Here is a 9,899-nt window from a genome sequence, read left to right on the forward strand (position 1 = left end):
TTACATGAAAATGTGCTATGTGTAAGTGAATTACGTGATTATATGAATATGAAATCATATGAGAATTTACATGAACTACGTGATTACATGTATGTGTGAATGAAGCTACGAGCTTATATGAATATTTGATATGTTTACATGAATATGTGCAAGGATATAAAAGATAGTGCCCATGTTATGTGTCTTGAGAGCTAGGGGTATAGTTGTCATGCCAAGAGTCGAGGGTCTATGCGGTCCTTCGGGATATGTATATATTCTTTGGAACATGTGTGAAGTCTTGTGAGACACATACTTGATCCCTAGTATATGTATATGATTCTTAAGGAATGATATGTGGTCCTTATGGACATTATTATATGGCACTACGGTGCAATTCTACACGGCACTCCGGTGCAATTCTACGTGGCACTCCAGTGCAATTCTACGTGGCACTTCGGTGCAATTATACGAGCTGTGGTGACAGCATTAGTGCATAACCTCTATAGACTCACATATCTATGGTTCTCACATGTGTACATGGGCTAATAAAGTAAATAATATAAAAGAACCTTACATGATAGTATGTGATTGGTTTGTAATCTTTATGGTGTGAAGTGATATGTGATATGATGATGTGAATATAGCTTGGTTAAGAGGAATTGATGCAAGAACATATGACAAAAAGATAAGGAACGAAAATAAGACTAATAAAGAGATAATAATAAATACCTTACATATGATTTACATGTTTTGTGCTATGAAACCTGTTATAAGAATATGTGAATGATGTGTGTGTACAAGTGGATAGTGGTTGCATGACAGAATGTATGATTTTTTATGATATAATAAGTATAGATTATGAATGCATTAGTAGTGGTTATATGTTTTTATGCCTCACTAAGTCATCGACTTAGCGTGTGAGTGTTTCACACGTAAGTTTCGGAAAGCTAGAAGAAAAGTGAAGAGGAGCAAGACCGATCAGTTACTTCTTACCGAATATCATATCAGAAAAGATGTCTTGAATTAGATGTATTATGTATATTGAATATAGGTTGCATGTACTAATTGATTGAATTAAACAAACCGCTGTGACTTTAATGAATGTTTTAAATTTTCTCGAGTTTTTGTCATGAGTCAAAGTTTGAAAAGTCAATGTCACACCTCGGACTCGTATCCGGGTCGGGTACGAGTTGGGGGTGTTACAATATGGGCATCATCATTTATTTCATTTCACATTTTCACATAAACACGTAAATCACTTTCACATAGCATGTAGATTATGTCACATAAGTTGAATCACATATACGTATAAACACGTAAATCACTTTCACATATCACGTAGCTCATATTCACTTTTCATACTATTTCACATTTCTTGTCACATTTTTTATATCTTATTTTTATGTCTTATTCTATATATATATAGATATTCACATGTTCATATAATCCATCATTTCATCATCTAAATATGTATTCATATAATTCATCTTCCTATATATATATATCTTTTTTCTTATTCTTGTATTCACATCATTTATATTCTCCTTCTCATAATCTCATATGTCCTGATTAATAGCTTATATCATATATGTATAAAATAACTTATCTCATATCATATAGCTTATACCTCATTCTATGATATTCACCTAGATCATATCACATTTGTCACACTCATAAACATATGTCACTTCTATTATTTCATTTATATAATAATCTAATCTATTTACCTAATTCAATTCATATCTATAACTTTCTAATATGACTACGTAGATTTTCATCATACAACCCATATATCATAATTTTATTTAAGCATATGTATCTTTCCCATCTAACTCATCTTATATGTTCCTATTATCACTTATGTTCAAGTTTCATATCATCATATAGGTCAATATTATCTATCTTGTTTCAATTCTCATTTAATGATATAATTCTATTTTACTATTTCACATAAATGTTCATACCACTATTCACTTACCCAACTCACATTCTTATTGTTTATATAACCTTTACACTTGAGTACTTCATTCTCATCATTTCTTCTAAACTCGTTTTTTACCATATTCCCATATTATTACCTAATTTATCCCATATCATGTATTCGTGTAATCTTATATTCCATTTCTATATATCTCAAAGATCTTATCACATAACTTCTCTTTTATATTCATATAATTTCTTATCATATCATCATAACATAGCATATATTCACATCAACCATGAAATACATATACAATAACATGTCAACATATACCATAACATATAACTCAGACACTCATAACAAACACATGTTCATGTTCATGCTTCATGCACAATACTATAGAAATTAGACTTGTCATAAGTCTTATTTCCCATTAAACATCATATATAAAATAATACGCACTCACCTTGGCCTCACTAAGTTCCAATCCATTTTTATAATTTCCTCTCTTGCGATCGAATCATAACTTGATAATCGCTCTGAGACTTGTTCGTGCTCGATATCTATATAATCATACATTGATACATATTAGTATCCAATTGATATACACTAATCTATCATTTCTTAGACCAAAAGAAAGGTATAATTCTATTTCCCTTGAAGTGCATCGATGCATTCTACAGTGTATCGATGCATCCCTTAACATGTACATCGATGCACTCCTTATGCATCGATGCATTAATCACATTCGATGTTTCCATTTTTAATGGGTGCATCGATGCACTTCCTGTGCATCGATACACTCTGAACAATTTCTGGAAATTTACCCTTGATGTATCGGTGCACCTCGAATGTGCATCGATGCACATAGCCCAGAATTCATTTTTAAGCCCGAAAATCTACTCAAATCAACTCAAATGCTTCATATGTCAACCCCTTTCATGCTCTCAACTCATATAAACATGCTTAAACCAATTTATATCCATATAAACCATCTTTAGCTTCAAAATTATTTTCCTCATATGTAACTCAAGAATTAAACCAACTTTGCAATATGTTTTAATTCCAATTCTATGGCTTCTAACTTTTTTAATTAGACCATTGGCAAGTCAAATTTAGCTTCCAACTCTAGTTATGAACTATATTTTAAGATTTCACCCAAGAACTTCAAATCTTTAATCCCTCCTAACTCCATCATACTTTGATTTTAAGATAACTTAAGCTTTCCTTAAGCTTAGTTATCATCTAATAATCATAAACCAACTTTTATTTTAACAAATAATCAACTAACCACAAAACTCACCTTTACCATGATAACTCACGACTGAAGAAGAAGAAGAGAACTCTGGAAGTTTATTTTGCCTTCTTTTCTCTCTCACGTGGCTTCCTTATCTAATAAAGGAAAATAAAAATCTTCCATGTCAAATGAGTATTTTACCCTTTACTTCATTCAATAATTACTAAATAACCTTCATCATATTTCCAATAAATCAGTGAACTATTCAATTATCCCACTTTAATCACCAATTCCTGAAATTTTACAATTTGGTCACTAACCCGGTATTGAAGATGTTACATATCTCCCCTCCTTTACAGAAAATTCGTCCTTGAATTTTCACTGAACAAATCAATAAGAACACATCTTCTATTGTTCTCATATTACCTCCTTTCTTAATCTTTTCTTCCTTTATTTCTTCAACTACCTTTTTCCTTTATACATTTATCTACTGTCATTGATCATATAAACAGTAACAAGTAACTTTAATCCCTTTCTGTCTTTTTTCTCCTTCCATTATGCATTTTCCTTTGACCATTTTTTGCGACTTCATATAATATCACTAATCATGTAGATAGTAACATCCATTTTCACAACCCAACATCATAAATTCATCTCCAACTGCCTTACAATAATAACCAAATTCATTTTCCATCATCATTTAACCAAAAACACGACCTTAATTCTTCTTTAAATATAATTCAACATACACTTTAAAGAATCTTTTTACATCACCTTGCACACTTTTCTTACTTTTATATCAAAATTATCATCTACACTTCCATATAACCCTTATCGTATTTGATCCTTTAACTAAATTCCTTTCATTTCTTTACTCCATTACTCCTTTATTTATTCCTTATACCCCAAATCATATCTTTCCTTTCATATTCACATACTCTTGTCTCATCACTTATACTCATCTCTATGTACCAATCTTTATGACATCCTCGTAACTTTGATAACTCATTTACTTATACAAAACTTCATTCTTTATCATTCTTATACTTGTATTTTCCTTCCTTAAGGTTCCATGAAAATACTTATCTTCTTTTCTACATCATAGCTATCTGATCAGAATACACAACTACATTCATTTCACATCATAATTGATTAACTCAACTTTACCTTTTCTTCCAGTCTTATAACCTTTACTCTGATAATTAATCAATAGCAGCTGTCCAATCGAGGGCACAAACCCTAGTCAACCAATCGCATACATCATTTCCAATCGAAATTATCTCAAAATTCGTTTACTTAACTTGTCAATTTCATCTCCATTCTCATACATCCTGAAATTTTTTTTATTCAAACTCAACATCATAACTTCCTTTGTCTTATAAACTGATCATTGATATATACATTCTCAAACTCTTCTTATCAATCCTCAGCTTTACTCAAATATACAAATCCTTATTTCCTTTACTATATCACCTTACTATGGTCCAAATATACAACTGTATCCAGATTCATTTTATATTTGGTTGTCTTATCCTGACAACATCTCAAAATATTAAATTATATACCTTTTCCATCACATAATCTGGTTAGCCAACGCTAACTCTATCCATCCAAAATGCAAACCCTTATTTTATCCACATTCTTGTTTATACACGGTACTATTCCTTTATTTCAAACTCATCAACTCTGGATGTATATATCTTATACGCTTGTCACTGTTGCACTTATTCTCGAATTCTCCACAAATTCTAATCACATCTTTAGATCTTCTAACATCCTTATGGTGACATTTGTTCACCATATTCTATCTTATTCACTTTATAACAAAACTTCTCTATATCACTTTTTCAATTCGAAATAGTGAAAACCTTTTATCACTATTCAAATATGATTTCAATTTCTGAAATCAACCTTTAATCTTATAAGACACTTTCTGAGGTTTCTGCTCTTCATCCTGCCTGGCCAGGGCAGGTGAATTGTTATCACCATCAGATTTGTCAGTTATCGATTCACTTCGATAATTTCTATAATCAATTTTTACTATATTATACAAATCTTGTTCTAGTGGCAAGACAACATACTCCTTACCCTATCAGATCAGAAATTTTCACTCTGAGTTGGCATGTACACATTTTATGACACTTTGGACTTTAGTTTATGCCGAGAATCGTCTAAATCATAGCTCTGATACCATTAAATGTAACACCCCCAACCCGTATCCGACCCGAATCCGAGTCCGAAGTGTCATATTGACTTTTCAAAAACCTTTACTTGTATAAAATAGTGAGTAATTAAAATTTATTATTACATATAACTTATTCAAAACCTTTATCGAACTATTCAGAGCTTATACAATATATTATTTTGAATACATGCCAACTAAAATTTTATGTATTAAAATACATATTATTCACCTTTCTTCTGATCTGACCTTTGGTAAAGAGAACTGACATGTCTTGCTCCACATTGCTCTTTACTCTTCTCACTTCAGTAACCTACATGTGAAATAATCACACGCTAAGTCGATGACTTAGTGAGGCAATAAACATAAAATATAACTATAGCTTGTAATCATGCATGAACAATTACTACTATCACTCATACCCTTATTCATGTAACAAATCCCTATAACATATGCAATATATATCATTACATATAAAAAATATACACACATATATTCATCACTCATCATTTCCATCATTAGCCTTATTTCATTATCAATATTATTATCGTTTATATCACTTAATACATATCCTCTTATACCTAGCATTTTAACCAACATTTTGCCTCATTTAATCATACAATCCACATATCATCATATAAATCATATAATACCATTCATATCACAAAAGCATACAAATCACATGTAATATATTTGTTGTTTTTCTTATTAGCCCATGTACACATGTGAGAACTATATATATATGAGTCTATAGAGGTTGTGCACTAATTTTGTCACCACATCTCGTATAAATGCACCGAAGTGTCATGTAGAATTGCACCGTAGGGCCACGTAGAAATGCACCGAAGTGCCATATAAGGTTGTTCCTAAGGACCACATGTCATTCCTTAAGAATCATATACATATGCCAAGGATCAAGTATGTGTCTCAAAAGACCTCGCACGTGTTCCAAAGAATACATATATGTCCCGAAGAACCGCATACACCCTCGACTCTTGGCATGCCAACTATACCCTAGCTCTCATGACACATAACATGGGCATCATCATCATATATGTCATTTCATATTTTCACATAAATACGTAGTTCACTTTCACATAGCACGTAGATTATGTCACATGAGTTGAATCACATATACGTATAAACACGTAAATCACTTTCACATATCATGTAGCTCATATTCACTTTTCATACTATTTCACATTTCTTGTCACATTGCTTATATCTTATTTTTATGTCTTATCCTATATATATATAGATATTCACATGTTCATATAATCCAACATTTCATCATCTAAATGTGTATTCATATAATTCATCTTCATATATATATATATATATATATATATATCATTTTTCCTATACTTGTATTCACATCATTTATATTCTCCTTCTCATAATCTCATATGTCCTGATTAATAGCTTATATCATATATGTATAAAATAACTTATCTCATATCATATAGCTTATACCTCATTCTATGATATTCACCTAGATCATATCACATCTATCACACTCATAAACATATGTCACTTCTATTATTTCATTTATATACTAATCTAATCTATTTACCTAATTCAATTCATATAGTACCTATAACTTTCTAATATGACTACGTAGATTTCCATCATACAACCCATATATCATAATTTTATATTTAAGCATATGTATCTTTCCCATCTAACTCATCTTATATGTTCTTATTATCACTTATGTTCAAGTCTCAAATCATCATATATGTCAATATTATCTATCTTGTTTCAATTCTCATTCAATGATATAATTCTATTTTACTATTTCACATAAATGTTCATACCACTATTCACTTACCCAACTCATATTCTTATTGTTTATATAACCTTTACACTTGAGTACTTTATTCTCATCATTTCTTCTAAACTCGCTTTTTACCATATTCCCATATTATTACCTAATTTATCCCATATCATGTATTCGCATAATCTTATATTCCATTTCTATATATCTCAAAGATCTTATCACATAACTTCTCTTTTATATTCATATAATTTCTTATCATATCATCATAACATAGCATATATTCACATCAACCATGAAATACATATACAATAACATGTCAACACATACCATAACATATAACTCAGACACTCATAACAAACACATGTTCATGTTCATGCTTCATGCATAATACTACAGAAATTAGACTTGTCACAAGTCTTATTTCCCATTAAACATCATATATAAAATAATATGCACTCACCTTGGCCTCACTAAGTTCCAATCCATTTTTATAATTTCCTCTCTTGCGATCGAATCATAACTTGATAATCGCTCCGGGACTTGTTCGTGCTCGATATCTATATAATCATACATTGATACATATTAGTATCCAATTGATATACACTAATCTATCATTTCTTAGACCAAAAGAAAGGTATAATTATATTTCCCTTGAAGTGCATCGATGCATTCTACAGTGTATCGATGCATCCCTTAACATATGCACCGATGCATCCCTTAACATGTGCATCGATGCACTCCTTATGCATCGATGCATTAATTGCATTCGATGTTTCCATTTTTAATGGGTGCATCGATGCACTTCCTGTGCATCGATACACTCTGAACAATTTCTGGAAATTTACCCTTGATGCATCGGTGCACCTCGAATGTGCATCGATGCACATAGCCCAGAATTCATTTTTAAGCCCGAAAATCTACTCAAATCAACTCAAATGCTTCATCTTTCAACCCCTTTCATGTTCTCAACTCATATACACATGCTTAAACCAATTTATATCCATATAAACCATCTTTAGCTTCAAAATTATTTTCCTCATATGTAACTCAAGAATTAAACCAACTTTGCAATATGTTTTAATTCCAATTCTATGGCTTCTAACTTCTTAATTAGATCATTGACAAGTCAAATTTAACTTCCAACTCTAGTTATGAACTCTATTTCAAGATTTCACCCAAGAACCTCAAATCTTTAATCCCTCCTAACTCCATCATACTTTGATTTTAAGATAACTTAAGCTTTCCTTAAGCTTAGTTATCATCTAATAATCATAAACCAACTTTTATTTTAACAAATAATCAACTAACCACAAAACTCACCTTTGCCATAGTAACTCACGACTGAAGAAGAAGAAGAGAACTCTGGAAGTTTATTTTGCCTTCTTTTCTCTTTCACGTGGCTTCCTTATCTAATAAAGGAAAATAAAAATCTTCCATGTCAAATGACTATTTTACCCTTTACTTCATTCAATAATTACTAAATAACTTTCATCATATTTCCAATAAATCATTGAACTATTCAATTATCCCACTTTAATCACCAATTCCTGAAATTTTACAATTTGGTCACTAACCTGGTATTGAAGATGTTACAATATCAATATAAATTTGTACTAAAAATATGTCTTTATTTTTTTCTTTTAATAAAAAATAATGTACTTGTTGTTAGAAAAAAAAAATCAACTAGAAAATTTGATAGTCTTTCATACAAAATTTCAAGAGCTTGTTTCAAGGCATTTTAGATTTTGAAAGTTCAAAAATATGATTTACAAATTCTGAATCTTCAAACTAAGAGGTTGTTTAACATAAACTTCTTCATTTATAAAATCATTTAAATAGCCACCTCTGATATTCAGTTGATAAAAATTAAAATTATGATAACATACAAAAATAAGTAATATTCAATTAACTTTCATTTTAATTAAGAAAGTATATATTTCATCAAAATATATTCCTTTTTCGTGAGTGTAACATTGAATAATAAGTAAATTTATTTTTCACTATGTTATCATTCTCATCTAGTTTATTTATAAAAAATTATTTAGTAACTATAAAAGACTAAATATTATGTCTTTCGATTAATGTCCAAAGTTAACTTCTCTCAAATTAATTTACCTATTATTCCAAGTGATTTTATATTTAAGGAATGTAATAAGAGATTTGATACAGTTTCATTATATAAATGATTTGTGGAAGGTTGACTTTCATTTTAATTGACGATGTAAATCAATCTCTACCCTTCATTATAAAGAAATATTTTTCCTATCACATTTCGTTTCTCTCAATCTTTCTTTGCCTTGGTGCCTCTCTTTATCAGTGATTTTTTAGGGTCTCGGAGAGTTGACGAAAGGCATAGGCAATTTCAAAATTATAGTTCGATTTTATTTTGTGCTTTTCTCATCATAAGTTGTTAAATTATATTTGAAAAATATAGGTACAATATTTAATAGCTCTAAATATTTTATTATTGTTTCAAAAATTTATCAAAAAGGATATGTTTGTTACCTATTATTAAATTTCTCTAATTTCTAATGTTTTTGAGAAATTAACTCTTACATGATTTGTTTTAGGGTGGTTTATTCATAAGAGAATAATTGACGATATATTTTAAGAAATTGCATCGACAAGCAAATCAATGAACCAGAACTCACCAAGAAACAATCAAATTATCTGCTGCTACTGTTCACGACTATATGCCAACTCGTAAAAAAATCAGCTAAATAATGGTTGGAAAACTTTCCTTGTTAAAACTGCTAATGGTTAAACAGTTGCAAGCCCCTTTAGTTGATTTTGTGCCCCA

The sequence above is a fragment of the Hibiscus syriacus genome, unplaced genomic scaffold, assembly GCF_006381635.1.
Source record: "Hibiscus syriacus cultivar Baekdansim isolate YM2019G1 unplaced genomic scaffold, ASM638163v2 tig00111022_pilon, whole genome shotgun sequence".
Classification (NCBI taxonomy): Eukaryota; Viridiplantae; Streptophyta; class Magnoliopsida; order Malvales; family Malvaceae; genus Hibiscus; species Hibiscus syriacus.